The sequence below is a fragment of the Melospiza melodia genome, unplaced genomic scaffold, assembly GCF_035770615.1.
Source record: "Melospiza melodia melodia isolate bMelMel2 unplaced genomic scaffold, bMelMel2.pri scaffold_44, whole genome shotgun sequence".
NCBI lineage: Eukaryota > Metazoa > Chordata > Aves > Passeriformes > Passerellidae > Melospiza > Melospiza melodia.
The window spans coordinates 5,440,600-5,455,292 of NW_026948761.1; positions in this window are offsets into that span (position 1 = coordinate 5,440,600).

The following is a 14,693-nucleotide window of genomic DNA, read 5'->3' on the forward strand; positions in this document are numbered from 1 at the left end:
TTACTGTGGGGGTTGTCTCCCTGTAATCGTGGTGTGAGCAGCCCTTAACACCCTGAGTCCACCAGTGAGCTCTGTGGCATCAGCCATGGGAGAGCAGCAGCGCAGCAAGCACCAGTGGGTCACTTGTCTCTTGCTAAATGAGAAACTGCAATGGGATCAGCCCTTTTGGGGTGGCATCACTGTGGCAGGAGGGCTGGAACTGGATGATCTTTAAGGTCCCTTCCAACCAAACCACTCCATAATTCGTTCCCTGCCCCTGTTCAAGTGGGGTTCAAGCAGAAAGCAGTGCTGCTGCTTTGGGACCTGTGAGGAGCCTGGGCAGGAGTGCACCTGCTGTTGGGATGTACCAGAACAGGGTGGCTTTGGGGCTTTCCCAGGAATGCCTTTGCTGCCAGCAGCTGTGCTGGATGTTGAACAGGGGACAGATTCACCCTTGGCAAGGTTGAAAGCATTTCAGATGGCTTCTGTCCCTGCTCCAGTGCAGCACAGAACAAAATCAGATGCTGGAGAAGATGTCATACTTAGACATCACCATTCTGACAGGTTGATTTCCAGGATGTTTGTTAACATAGCTTGGAATGTCACAGAAAGGTTTGTCAGATAAACTAGCCAACTGAAGTTCTTACATGAGACTTCCTTGGTTTTCTTGAGGTGCTTTGAGCTCTTCATTTAGTTTCTCAACTATTCATCCCATTCAGGCCTTTCTGGAAGAGCCTCTGCAAGGTCTGTGGCTGGGGGATCAGGCCCTGCCTGCTCCCTGTGTGTCTGGGTGTGGAATCCTCTGAATCCCTCAGGGCAATCCCCAGGGCCTTGCCCTAAATTATGCTATAGAGTCTCCACCTAGGCTGAAAGGGAAAATTTCCCCATGGAGCCTTGCACAACACTATGAACCACCCCAGTTCCTTTCCCCATATGTCCCAAATTCTGGTAGTTTCTCCTTTCCCTGTTCCCTCATTGGTTGTGGTTTCCCTGGTGGCTGGCTCTGTGTCTCCCCTGTAGGGCAGTGCCCTTTGCCCTGCCCTTTGTGCCCCCCCAGTGCCTTTGGACCATTGGCCACTGACCCCTAACTAACCCTGTGCACACCACATGGCCAGCTCTTTTGTCTCTGATTCCCCTTTGGCGTGCTGGAATAAGCCTTTGCTGGAATTTGTCATACAAAAGGCCCTTCTGCCTCTCGTGGCTGAACTGGCCATGGTGAGTGTGGTGTGTGGACTTGGCTGCTCTCCCTGAACGTTCACCCAAGCGGCTTTTCCAAGGAGATGCTTATTGGGAAATAGGCAGCAGCATCCACCATCCAAACCCCTGTGTTGCTCCATCTGGGTGCCCTGGGAGGCAGAAGGAAGCAGCAGTGCCAATTGTTTGCTCATGCTGTAAGGACAAAACTCCTCTCTGAGGGTTTCCTCTGCAAGCCCAGGAAGAGAAGGACATCTCTGTCCTTGTCAGCCCTTTGGGCAATGATCAGACAGAACAGTGCTGAAACCAGGCTGGCAGCACCAGGGCTGGTCACTCGCAGGCAGAGGCAGCCCAGCTCCTCCAGCCCGAGCTGGGCAGCGCCTGGGAGAGGTGGCACCGTGGCACTGGGCATGGTGCATCACCCCAGGGGTTCCTCCTGCATCCCATCCCCTACAGAGCCCCTGCTGTCCCTGGTTACCTGAGCAGTGGGGAGGCAGTGCCCAGGCTGGTGCTGCTCTGAGGAGATGCTGCACTCAGCAGGCAGCTCTGGCTCCCCAGCAGTACCGTGGGAGGAGGAGCTGCCCAGAGAGTGCATTTGTAAAGCATTTCTTCCCCAGGAAGAGGAGTTTGTCACAGGAGTTTGTACTTGGGATGTGCACACAGGTGTCTGAGCTTCCTCCCTGCCTGAGGTGGGGAATGCTGGGGGTGCTGGGGCAGCTGCTGAGGAGCTTCCAGGCCTGGTGCTGTGAAACCTCCCCACCAGCTATCAGGAGGAGGTGACATAGAGCATATTAGTGACATTTTCTAGTGGCACTTAATTGGGAGGAGCAGTAAATGCCAGACAGTGAACTAATGCAAAAGGCTGAGTGAAGAAGGGACAGAAAGAAATAAAATGAGATTCAGGCTCTGGGCCTCTTCTTCTCATCAGTAATCCATCTCATCCTTACCCGTGCCTGTTACATGTCTTCCTTTTGCGTGTAAAAATGCTTTGTTTTGAAGTAACAAACAATCTGGAGAGTGGTAGACATGCCTTTGTAGGAAAGAAAGGAAAGAAAAATGGAGGCAGGCTTTGCTGCTTCCTTGCTCAGCAGCTCTAACCAGAGTCTGGGGTCAGGGTGTGAGCTGAGCCCCCCAGACTGGGTCTGGCTCCTCTGTTTTCCTCTGAGCACGCTGGTGTGGGACATCCCATCCACCCAGGCACAGCTGGAGTCAGGCACATTGTCCCCATGTGTCACCAGCACGGGATGCCCCAGCCTCAGCCGGGTCCCCAGCCCTGGCACTGGTGGCTCCTGGAGCTGGGGACGCAGCTGTGGGGAGCTCTGCTGTTCGCTGGGATTTGTCTCCTGGTGGTTTTTAATCATTATTTTATTAAGGGAGAAGGTGTGGTGCCATCAGAGAACTTATTATGGATGCTCTGGCAGTGTGATTATTTCAGTACTGCAGCACTGCTGGTGTGTTTTGCTGGAACATTCACATATTGATTCCAGATTCCTTTGTTGCCTGTACTAGAAAGAAAGTCCCTTTTCCCTCACTCCCTGCGTGGAGAGAAACAAAGAGTAAAGGAAGGTAGATGTTATCTGAGGCTTGCTCACACACCAAGGTAATTTTTGAGAGCTGCAGAGCCACTTACTGACTCATAACTGGGGCTTGTTTTCAAACCCTTGATAGATTTTGAATTCTCTTACAATGGCAAACAAGGATGCTCACTTGGGGACAAGCCAGGAATCTGCCTCAGTGAGCTGGATCACCTTTGTTCTGCTTGCTCCAGCCTTCCCAGGGGACATTCCTGTGCCAAGGGGACAGGGTGGTGCTGCAGGGGGAGAGTCTCCTGTCCCTCTTGGGCTCCTCTTGATGGGCAGTCAGTGGCTGTCAGCTTTGTCCAAGGGGTGGGGATGGGATGGGATGGGATGGGATGGGATGGGATGGGATGGGATGGGATGGGATGGGATGGGATGGGATGGGATGGGATGGGATGGGATGGGGAAGCCACTCTCAGGAGTGCAGTGAGTTACTGCACAACCTTGGTGAGAGGTTTGCAGGTCAGTGTGTGATGTACAACTTGCCAGCCTGTAGCTGTGCAGTGAGTTGGGGCTCATCCCTGTCCCCATGCTGGAACACAAACCCACCTGTGGAATGTGGAATGATGTGCTGGAAAGGAGCCCAGGATGAGACCTTTCTCCTTTAGTGAGGAAACACAGCTGATCATTTGGTTGCTCTAGAAGAAGAGAGATGGGGTTCTTTGGTTATCACTGCGTGCTGCATATTCCACACAGCAGCCCTCTGCTTTTACTAATGTGGTGCACAACGTGCCTGATCCTCCCTCAGTTGTGAGCCTGGTGGAAGCATGTTCTGTTTTCCATTTGTTTATTAATTTATCATCTTGTTTTTAGCCTCTGCAAAGCTTGATATTGGTATAGAGCCTGGGAAACGTGCACAGAGCAGAGTAACAGATAGTTTTGATTTGGTTACAAGGCAATAATTTAAGTGGACAGGTTTAGGTGATAACATAAAGCACACGAGAGAAATCGCTTTGGTTTATAAATGTCATCAGAGCCCCTGTGAGGGAGCTGCTGCCTGGTGCTGCTGCTCCAGCCAATATATTATAAGGAGATATAAAGAGATGTCTGAAAAAATCTGGCTGACCAAGATGAAAAGAATGGGGCTATAAATTAAAGTCTTCCTCAGCATCTCTTTAAGCATCTTTATGGACAGAGTGCATCCAAATGGAGGAGTGCCAGTGCTCAGAGGGACCTCCAGGTGCTTTGGGCTGCAGAGGCAGCACCCAGGGGTGGGGACAGCTCGTGGGGACAGCAGTGTCAGTCAGAGCTGGCATGGGAGACCAAAGCCTGTCCTGGTGCTTCTGCAGCTGATAAAGGGATTAAATCAGGAGCAGGAATAACACCATCCCTGCAGCGTCGCCACAGGATCAGTGTCTCCTGCTTGGAAAATAAACGCTGTCGCTCTGCTTTGACATTTATTCCCAATAAAGACCTTGTCATTTGTGCAGTAACAAGGATTTTATCCTTTGGGAGTACTTTTTCTGTTGGACACTGTCTTTTTGGCTGTGAGGCAGCTGAGCGACTGAGGGGCAGGTGGGAGGCACGTCCCCAGCAGCGGCATTGGGAGCTCTGCTCACACCCTGGGGCTTTCTCCTGATCCATCATCCCAAGGCAATGCAATAACACCTATTCCAACTGAGAGCAGGTTCAGACTGGATATTGGGGAGGAATTCTTCCCTGTGAGGGTGGGCAGGCCCTGGCAGGGTTCCCAGAGCAGCTGGGGCTGCCCCTGGATCCCTGGCAGTGCCCAAGGCCAGGCTGGACATTGGGACAGTGGGAGGTGTCCCTGCCGTGGCAGGGGGTGGCACTGGATGAGCTTTAAGGTTCCTTTCCACCCAAGCCACTGTGAGTCTGTGATCTTATTTTTAATTGATTTTAATTTATTTTAGTTGTGGTTAAAAAAATCCCAATTTTAATTGGTAAGGGTTCCAAACCACTTGTGGGAGCAGGAATTTGCTGCTTTCCTCTCCACAGCTGGAACCCTTCTGGCAGGTTTGTGGAGGGGATTTCACAGCTATTTCTGCTCACTGGGTAGTTGATTTAAAGCTGGAAAATTAGCTAGAATGGAAACTCTTCTTTCCCTTTATGAGGAGCAAGGGATGAGGTCTGGCAGCTGTAGGATTTGCAGCTCTCAGGGAAGAGGGACTATTCAGTAACACATCTATGCAGTGCCTACCCGTGGATACACACATTTTATTTGTCTGAGGTGTCAAGGAGAAAAAATGTTACGAAATGGCTTAAATGAAAGCGTGGTTTTGTATTTTTTAAATTGAGTTTCATTTCCCAAATGCAACTTAATGCAAACAATAAGTAAAAAATTAATTTCTCTCAGGAAAAATGTATTAACAGAATGGTTCTGTTTTAGCAGCATGTGAAGCTGTGTAATTGCTTACACATGTATTGCTCCAGTGTGTGCTCCCAGTTGTTGAATAGTATCAAATTATAGGAATCAAAGAGAATCAAATATTTTTAAGGGAAATGTCTAGAAGCTACATACTGAAACATGATTAAAATTCAGTATTTCCAGCTTACTTGTCTAAATCAGCAATTTTAATCACATTATTCAAGCCAACCCACCCTCAAACACACTTTTGACTTCAAAATACCCCAAACTAAATAAGACAGAAGACCTTCCTTGAGCAGCTGTAACATTTTTATGTGTCAGTGTCAATCTTTTTGTTGAAAACAGAGATATTTTTCATGGTTTATTTATTAAAGCAGCGCATTTGTCCTGCTGTGCCATGAACCTGGGCTGCTGTGCTGGGTGGGGAGGGGAAATCTCTGGAGCACCAAGAGCTGCTTAAACACATCAAGGCTGTGAGTTTTGCTCTGGGGTTCGGATGCTCCTGGTTGAATCCCATTTAGTGTGCAAAGGAGGAGCAGGAAGGGTTTGTGCCTTGGCTGATGCAGCCTCGGGGATTTGGCTGTGCTGGGGGTGCAGCTCATGAGCACCAGGCCTGGGTTTGGTTTTGTTTTCTGCTTGCTGATTAGACAGATGAGCAATGCCATGGTTGACTCTCACATTTAAAAGGGAAATGTTAACAGAAGTTTTATAGTTATGTTTTACCCCCTTGTGTTGTTATCAGGGATGCCCTGGGTTTGGGACATTTGGGAGGGTCACTCGTTCCTGTGGCAGCACCTGAGCCCCACTCAAGGTGTCAGGAAGGGATTTCCACCCTGGGCAGGGAAGGAGGAGTCGATGGACAGAACTTTGGGGGAACTAAAGGGTTAAAAGATGAAACCTCCCTGGTGTGGGTGAGCACATGGTGGGGAAAATCCTCTGCTCCCAGCACTGTCATATTGTCTCTATTGAGTCTTCTGTTTTATTTTTGATAGGGTTTTAATAAACCTTTTAAATTTTTTGGAAGTGAGTAGCATTTCTCACACTGAGAATAGAGGGCTGGGCCCCCCAGTCCCCCACCCTTCTGGAGCCTGCTCCTGTGCTTTCCCTTTGGGTGATTCCCTCGATGGGATTCCATCCACCTCCTTCCCCTCCCTGGCAGGCTGCTGTGGCTGGATGCGGCTGGAGCTGAGCTGTGCTCCCTGTCAGGGGCCATTCCTGGCTGTGTGACAGCCCAGAGCTGCCACAGCCACGGCTGGGGCTGTGACCTGGCCTGCCCAGCGCTGGTGGCACGGTCAGGAATGCTTTGGGCTTTGGGGGGAGGCAGCCGGGCCCTGGCTGTGTCTGCGGAGGAGGGGATCGTCCTCCCGCCTCCCGTTCAGCCCGCGATGGCATTTCATCCTTCAGAGCCTGGCCTGGAAGGGACCTCACAGCTCACCTTGTTCCACCTCCCTGCCGTGGGCAGGGACGTCTCCCACTAGAGCAGGTTAACATTGGCTATGTTTTCCTTGCTGGCAGAGCCCTGTCCTGGTGTTGCCTGAGCCCGGGACAGGAGATGTGATTTTGGCCTTTTCATGGAGATCCTACAAACTCCTTTCTGACCAGCACTCCACCGCCAGCAAGGGGCACACATTGGTGATGGCACCAAATTCTTGCAGAGCCCGATTTCTCAGCGTGGGAGGATGCTCCCATAGATAGACAGAGATTAAAGGTCCTGTGTATCACAAATTTGAGGAGCAGGAGAAGGTTGGGATCTGTCCGTGGAAAGCATTCCAAGTGTGGAGGAGGAACATGTAGCCTATTCTCCCCTAAAATGGGGAGATAAGCACACCTGTCCTCTCACATATCCAACCAATGCAACTTCCAGTGGACAGGACTGATGGAGAGAAAGAGAGTCTACCAGAAATGCAAACCTTGTTTTAATAGGAAATCCTCCAAGATGGATTTTCCTGCACTTTCCAAATGCATTTATACCTATTGGATGACTACAGACTTTGAAATGTTTCTGTCTGAATTGTGACAAACATCCCAGTCTTACACAGGAAGGACCAGGTCCTTTGATCAGGGAAATGTCTCTTTGGTCTTGAACAGGGAGGGATCGATCAATTTGTTCCCAAGACCAGAGCTTTTTATCTGTGAGTACATGTATTTATTCTACAAAATAATTACCCTTGCCTTCACTTCCCTTTGGTAGGAGACGCTCCCTGTCCCCTGTAAGCTGTTACTCTATCCCAGGTATCATTTTAGGTAAAAGGAAGAGAGAAAAGAAAGGCTGAATAAAGAATCCTCCTAAGAAGGGAGGAGGATGAGCAGCTTTGGTCTGTCTGTCCATCTGTGAGCAGCTTTGTGGCTGTTCACCTGCAGACTCACTGTCCTGGGCAGGCAGAATTCCTGCATTAGGAGAAGAAAAAATGCCATCAAGAGGTTGCAACCAAATATTGCCTCCCCTTCACCCCAGTGCTGGGCTGGCCATTGAGATGTGTTTGTGGTGAACTGATGAAAACCACTCTGAATTTCCTATCTTTTCTGCATTTAAAATGGAAGCCTAATGTATTCCGTGTATTTTTGTTGGCAGATAGTAGTGACCATAAATTCCTTTTAATACAGTATTTCCGCACAAGTACAGCCTTGATGTGCAGCGTACCTGGCTGTACCCTGTGGAATGCTTTGATTTCCCTTTGGCAGCTGCATTTTATTCTGTCTGCCCCAATCAACAGCAATTCCCCTTTGTCCATGTAGCCTCCAAATCCACTCCTGGTGTGGAGTTTTAGTGCTCTGCTAAGACCTGGGCCAGAAGGGAGGAAGGAACCAGTGTCTGCTGGGCTCAGGGTTCCACCTCCACTGTGGATCAGAGCCAGCCTGGTAGCAGAGGGACACCTTGGGTGGCTCAGGGTGCCAATTCTGGGAGGGAAAAGCAGCACTTTAGGGGTGCTGCCACATGGGAGGAGGTCAGTGGTAGATATCCCACTCCTCACTGTGTGGGATGGGGAGGAGCTTCTCCCAAGGAGGAGCATGTGTCTCCATCTCCCAGCTCCTCCCCAAGCTGGAGCCATGCAGTGCTCTGAAACAACATAACTTTTGCTTGCAGGTGAGGCTGTTCCTGCAGGGTTACACATGTGGCTGAACCTGCAGACAGGAGAGAGAGAAGCCAAGCTCCCAGACAGAGAAAATGGGAAAAGTGACACAAGAGAAGAGAAAGGTACAGATATACAAGGCATTGGGTTATGTGGGCTGTGGGATTCATGCCTTTTATTAGAGGCCACGTTTCCTGATGCTCTCAATTCCTGCCTCTTCCTGAGATTTCATTGCTGGGTGAGGAGCTCAGCAGTGCTGAAAGCACAGGCCTGTCCTTTGTGTTCCCTTTGGGATGGCAGTGGAAGTGTCCTGAGTGCACATTCAGAGGCACCTTCATGGCTTCCCACGCCACGACACCAAAACTGCTTCCACAGCGTTGGTGCAGTTCTCGCAAAGTCTTTGGGTTGCCCTTGATTTGCAGTGTTTGGGGTGTGATGGTTATCTCTGTGGTTTTTAGACCGAGATACTTCCAGGGGGCTGTCTTTTGGAATTTATCTGCTGCAATCTCAAAACCTTACTCCTGTACTGCCATGATGACATCTTGTACTGCAACATCCAAAATGTTTTGAGCCTCTGCTCAAACTAATGTTTCATCCATGTAATGAAAAATGATAGCATTAGGATATCTTTTCTGCACGGGCAAGGGAATTTGGGCTCCAAGCCATTGACAAATAGCTGGGCTCTTCTTCATTCCTTGAGGCAATACGGTCCACTGGTACCTCTGTAAAGGTGCTTGTTGATTTAGGGACGGAAAAGGCAAAACGGATTTGTCATTGGGATGCAAGGGGCTGTCCAAAAAGCAGTCATTTAAATCTATAAAAACTATCTGCCAATCTCAAGGTAACAAGCAAGCTGAGGGCAGGCTGGGCTGGAGGGGACCCATGTCCTCGATGACCTCATTGACTCCTTTCCTAAGGTCCTGCAGGAGCCGCTTCTTGTCTTTGCCAGGCTTTTGTATGACAAGGACAGGGCGCATTCCAGGGGCTAGTAGATGGTACAATGTGGCCCACAGACAGCTGCTCCTGCACAAGGGACTGCAGGACCTTTAACTTTCTGCCTGGGAGGGGCCACTGATCCACCCATATGGGGTCGTTGATCTTCCTGGTTAACTGAAGGGTGGCGCGCTGCTCAGTGGCCCCATCTAGAAATCCTGAGGTCTTGATAGAATCTCTAGCCTTGTCCTCCACTGGGACAAGAGGTCTCTTCCCCAAAGTGTTATTGGTGCCCGGGTGATGAATGATCCTGCTGTAGCAACTGTGCCCTCAGGACCTTCCATGCAGATGGTGTCTTGATTCCAGAAGTTGGTAGTGGCTCTCCCAATGGCTAAAATTACCCCAGCCGCTGGAACCAGGGGCCATCCTTTAGCCAATCAGAGGGGGAAAATATGGTGACTTCAGCTACTGTATCTAATAGTTCTGACAGACATCTCTTTCTCCCTTTACATGACAAAGCACACTTTAGAACGGGTCTATTTCGGCCCGTAATCTGTGCCCACATCACCATTGGATCAGCTGCTGTGGTGATCATGTCCAGTAGGAGGATGGCTCTGACTATAACTGTTCCTTTTGGAATGAAAAGGGGAGGATCTAAGCATAGAGCCTGGACAGTTATCTCCTGCAAAGATGTCAAGGCGACTACCTCAAGTAGTATAGTGAGTGTCTCCATCTCTTCCCTGGTGTTGGTAAAAATCAAAATGTCTCTGCGCCGTTCCTCAGGCCCGTATTGGCCTGTTGGAATATGGAGAACATAAATATAATGGATTGGAATTGAAAAGGTGCCTACCAGCTGCATTTGAGTTCCTGGGCAGAGCTGTCTTCTGTCGAGTTCTTCTGCAGTGCTTGAGGTTTCCCGATGGATCTGAGAAGGTCACTGTGCTGGTTCTCAAGGATGTACGGGAGAGTAGGGTGGAACAGCCTCGCATTTGGTGTCATCGTGTGGGGCCTTTCCGTGTCTGTTTGGGGGTTCCTGCAGACCACCGGTTTTGCTGGTGTTGGCAAGCATGTGGACAAGGGGGGCAGTGAGGACAGTAGCTGTGACACCTAGAAGGCCCCTAGTAATAGCCTGAATTTATAAAATTCTGTTGAGAATGCTCACCTCTCCACATTTTATGGAGGTCCTTCTTCATGTGTATGTCAGGGAATAACTTGGGAGGCTACTAGAACCTCTACTACACCCTGACTGGCAGCCTTAGCTAGGCTGGCAACATGGTGTAAGGATGCCTTAAGGTGCATGCCTCGACCATTTGTGCAATGTTAGGTTTTGGGATGAGGGGTAGATAGGGTAAAATGTCTTTTCAGGAGTTTTTAGCATTTGTTTCAGCAAGTTTAGCAAGCAATACCTGCCTGACTTTTGGATGATCAGCTAACTTCTCTATTGCTTGTGTTAGGCGGTCAATAAATTTTAGAAAGGATTTCCCAGGTCCCTGCAGAATGTCTCTGAAATCTAGAGCAGGAGTTGTTTTATTGGGTGTCTGCATGAGAGCTGTCTTTGCATCACCTTGTATCTCTTCTAACACAGCTCAGGGAAGGTGTCTTGCTTCATTCTCAGCTTTAGTGAAATCTTCCTCCCTGGCTAGATGTCTAGTGTTAGGTGTGCCTGCCTGTCTTCTCCAGCACAGTTCTTTTAATAGTTGTTGTATTAATTTTTTCCCCATTCCTTCCCACAGAATAAATTCAGTGGGAAAAAGTAGGATGTGCATAAAATTGAGCAGATCGTGAGGCACCATAACATGTTCAGCAAAGATGGCATTTAAGAAATTATTAAAATACAGCAAGCCCTGCCCATGGTCTTTTGCTGCTTTACAAAGGTCTTTCATCTCCCCACGTGTGACAGCTTCCCATCGGGCATAAGCCCCCCTCTGGTACTGCACCGGTGCTGCTTGTATTTTAGCTACCAATTCCCAGTCCCCCTCTTGAGCCGCCAGCTTCCACATCCTCTGCCAAGAATCCTCAGCCTCATCCTCAAGGTGGGATGAACCTTCCCTCTCCTCTCCAGAAGAGGGAACGTGGTCTTTGGCAGAAGAGTGGGGCCTTGGGGTGACTGGCCAGGCCCGGTGCTGCAGGGGCCAGTGCTGTGAGAGCCCCCTGGGTGAGAGCTGGTGAGAGCTGAGCTCTTGGGGACAGCGCTGTGCCCCAGGCCAGGAAGAGCAGCAGTGCCCAGTGCCAGGAGTGGTGTCAGTGGGAGCCCCTGTGCACAGGGACCCCTAGCCCCGGGGTGGCTGTGCCAGCACCCCCAGGGACCTCCAGCCCTGCGAACCCAGATCAAGAGGAACCCGGATCAAGTGTGCAAACGCTGCCTGTGCCCAAAAGAATGGCCAAGAGAAGTGAGGTTTAAAAAAAAAAACATTATTTATTTGCCGAAGATTGGCAAAAGCTAGGATTTGCAGAACATGTTTCATTATAAAAATACTTATAACAACAACAATGTACAGAACATATTTACATGGGATCTGATGGACTAACAATCTTCAAAACATATTTACAGAAATCTTCAAACGGAGTGAACATATTTACAAGAAACTTGAAGCTTTCAAACATATTTACAAAGGAGTGGCATCTGTACCATGATCTGTGTCAGTCCTGGAAGAAAGGAAACAGCAGAGCTGGACTCAGCTGCCAGCACTGGGCCCATCAGGGTTATGAGCTGGGCCCCAGGGGCTGGGACGGGGTTGGCAGGGCTGGCGTGGCCCCAGGCAAGCGCAGGGCAGGCCGGGGCTGGTGTTCGTGCCACCACAATCCAGGCCCCCTGTGGGCACCATGTCCCTGAGCGGGGCCATCCAGCCAAGCCCCAGCCTGGCATCAGGGAACCCAGTGTGTCTGTGGACAGGGCGTGGAAGCAGCTGCCTGTCTTACCTGTGGGGCTCCATCTTCATCCAAGGATCATGCGCTCATCTTCATCCTTCTCGTCCACTTCCATTTCCTCGATGTCATCCGCCTCATCAACCTCCATCTCTTCTATGTTGTTCTCCTCCTCTACTTCCATGTTCTCAACAGGATCTTCCTCGTCCACCTCCATCATCTCCTCCCTCTCCAGCTCCATGTCCACTTCCATCTTCTCCACATTGTCTCTGTCAGTCTGCAAGGGGCAGCACAGTCTCCAAGTGGGCTTCCTGTCCCACACCATCCATTCCACATGGCTGCAGCCTGCCCAAGCCAGGTGTCCCCCTGCCTGGCATGACACTGTACCTCCATGGGCACAGCAGTGCACATCCTGCTGGGATTGGTGCTCCAGAGCAGGCAGCAGGAAAAGCCCAGGCAGCAGCAACACCTCCGCGCTGAGGGTCAGAGCGCAGAGCGAGCGGCAACTGACCCTTGGCAGCTGATGAAGTGTCTGCTTTGCTTGTTTCCAGGTCCTAGACGTTCCACCTGGAACCCTCTGGGAGCTGTGATGTCACTGAAATTCGAGGGCCACTGCGCAGTGGGAGATGGGGATGGCAGAATGATCAAATCCTTGAATGGTTTGGCTTGGAAGAGACCGTAAAGCTCATCTGGTTGCAAGCTGAGCAACCTCCCAGCACACCAGGTTGCTGTGGCCCCTGTCCAACCTGGCCTTGGATGTTCCTGCGGATGGGGCATCCACAGCCTCTCTGCACTGGTCCCTGTGTCAGGGACAAGCACCCTGAGAGTAAAGAACTTCTTCCCATCATCAAATCTCTTCCACCTCTTGCAGTTTGATCCCATTCCCCCTTGTCCTGTCACTACAATTCCTGAAAAAGAGTCCTCTCCCACGTTCCTGTGGGTCAGGCTGTTCCTGCAGGGTCACACGTGTGGCTGAACATGGAGACAGGAGAGAGAGAAGGCAAGTTCCCAGACAGAAAAAATGGGGAAAGTGGCATGAGAGGTGAGAATTAGAAGGAAAAAGTAGAGACATGCAAGGCATTGGTTTGGGTGGGCTGTGGGATTCATGCCTTTTATTAGAGGCCAGGTTCCCTGGTGCATTCAGTTCTTGTGTTGCAGCCTCCCTACAGCCAGCCTCTGTGAGCAAATGGCACACCCAGAGCTGGGAGCACACTTGCTTAAACTGCTGGTGAACAAGGTGATAGAGGGATCTTTGTGTGGAATTCTAAACACTGTGGATTGCGCTGAAGAGAGTCCAGGGAGGGAGACAAAATGGGGCAGGGGACACAGGGTTTTATATGGGGTGGGAAAGCAGGGTAGCATTGCAGTAAGCCAGGACCCATATGGGACTAGAGAGGGGAGAACATTCTAGAGGGAGTATATATAAAGAAAAAACAGCAGTTGAACTGGGTGATGCCACCAAAAGCTGCTGCATCACCATGAGCCTGCAAATGCCCATGGGTGACACCATTGCATTCAGAGGGATGGCTCTCTTTTACCTTGGTGACTTTGTCCTGATGTATTACAGTTCCAATGGTAGGCTTCTGGGCCCTCACAACTCCACCCTTTTTGTTTTCTATAAAGAAGGCTTCTTCCATAGAGGTTTGCAGGCATTTAGCAAAAATGGATACAATAACAACACAATGAATACAATAAAAAAAGTCCACAAAACAGCCTTAACTAGAGATGAAAGGCAGCCTTTCATCCCCTGTGTTTGAAAAGTTCACTGAACCAGTCGCTGTTGCCTTCTGTCTGGATCTTGTTTTCTTCATCCTTTAGCAGCTGGATGCTCTCGTATACTGACTCCCTATGTGACAGCAGGTTGAAAAAACACATGCCTTCAAATGCCTGACAGGCATGGCCATGGACAAAAAATTGTGGCTTGTCTGTGGAAGCACCCAGCTGAAGGCATGAGGCTCAGTGAAGAGCATCCAGATTCCTGCTGCAGCGACAACAAATGGCAGCATCCTCAGACTTGAGCTAATTTAGTATCTGGAGGCTTGGGTGGCCGAAAAGTAAATAGATAAGGAGAGTAGAAGGTGAAACATAAGTTTTCGTCCCACTAAACTTTCTCTTCTGTAAGCCAAGGGTGTGAACACAGCTTATTACAAGAATCATATATTAATGCTAAAATAAAGTTTTTGCAAATTTTAAGTGATATATTGTTGTCGTGGTTTTAGAGGAAGTGAGGTTTTTGGGATGGTGTGGTCACATCAATGGGTGTTCAGATTTGAATATTGGCACCTGTTGCGACCACTGGGGACATGGATACGCCTCTGAGAACACAGGAGTTAAAAGCAGAGATGTCCCAGAAGCTCTCTTGGGTTCTGGCAGGGAAAAAAGGTCAGACCTCCCCTGCCATCTGGGCGGGGGAGGGGAAGCCATGCAGCCTGGTGAGGAAGGTCTGGCCCTGAGGATGGAAGGATGGAAGAGTGGAAGAGCACCGAGAGGCATCTGGCAGCCCCCCTCCCCCAGGGGGGAGAGAGAGAGAGAGAGAGTGCCAGCCTCTGTCTGTGACTGTGCTACCTTGAAACTTGATAACATGGGCCCGCAGCATGGATGAGAAGGAGAAGGGATGGAGGGGGGGGTGCAGCAAGAAGGTGTCCGGCCACTGTGGGAGTTCTGGGCGGGCTAAGCCCGAGATTTAACCCTTATTTTGGACAATGAAAACTCTGCAGAACAGTAACCTTCCTAGAAGAGAGATAGAGA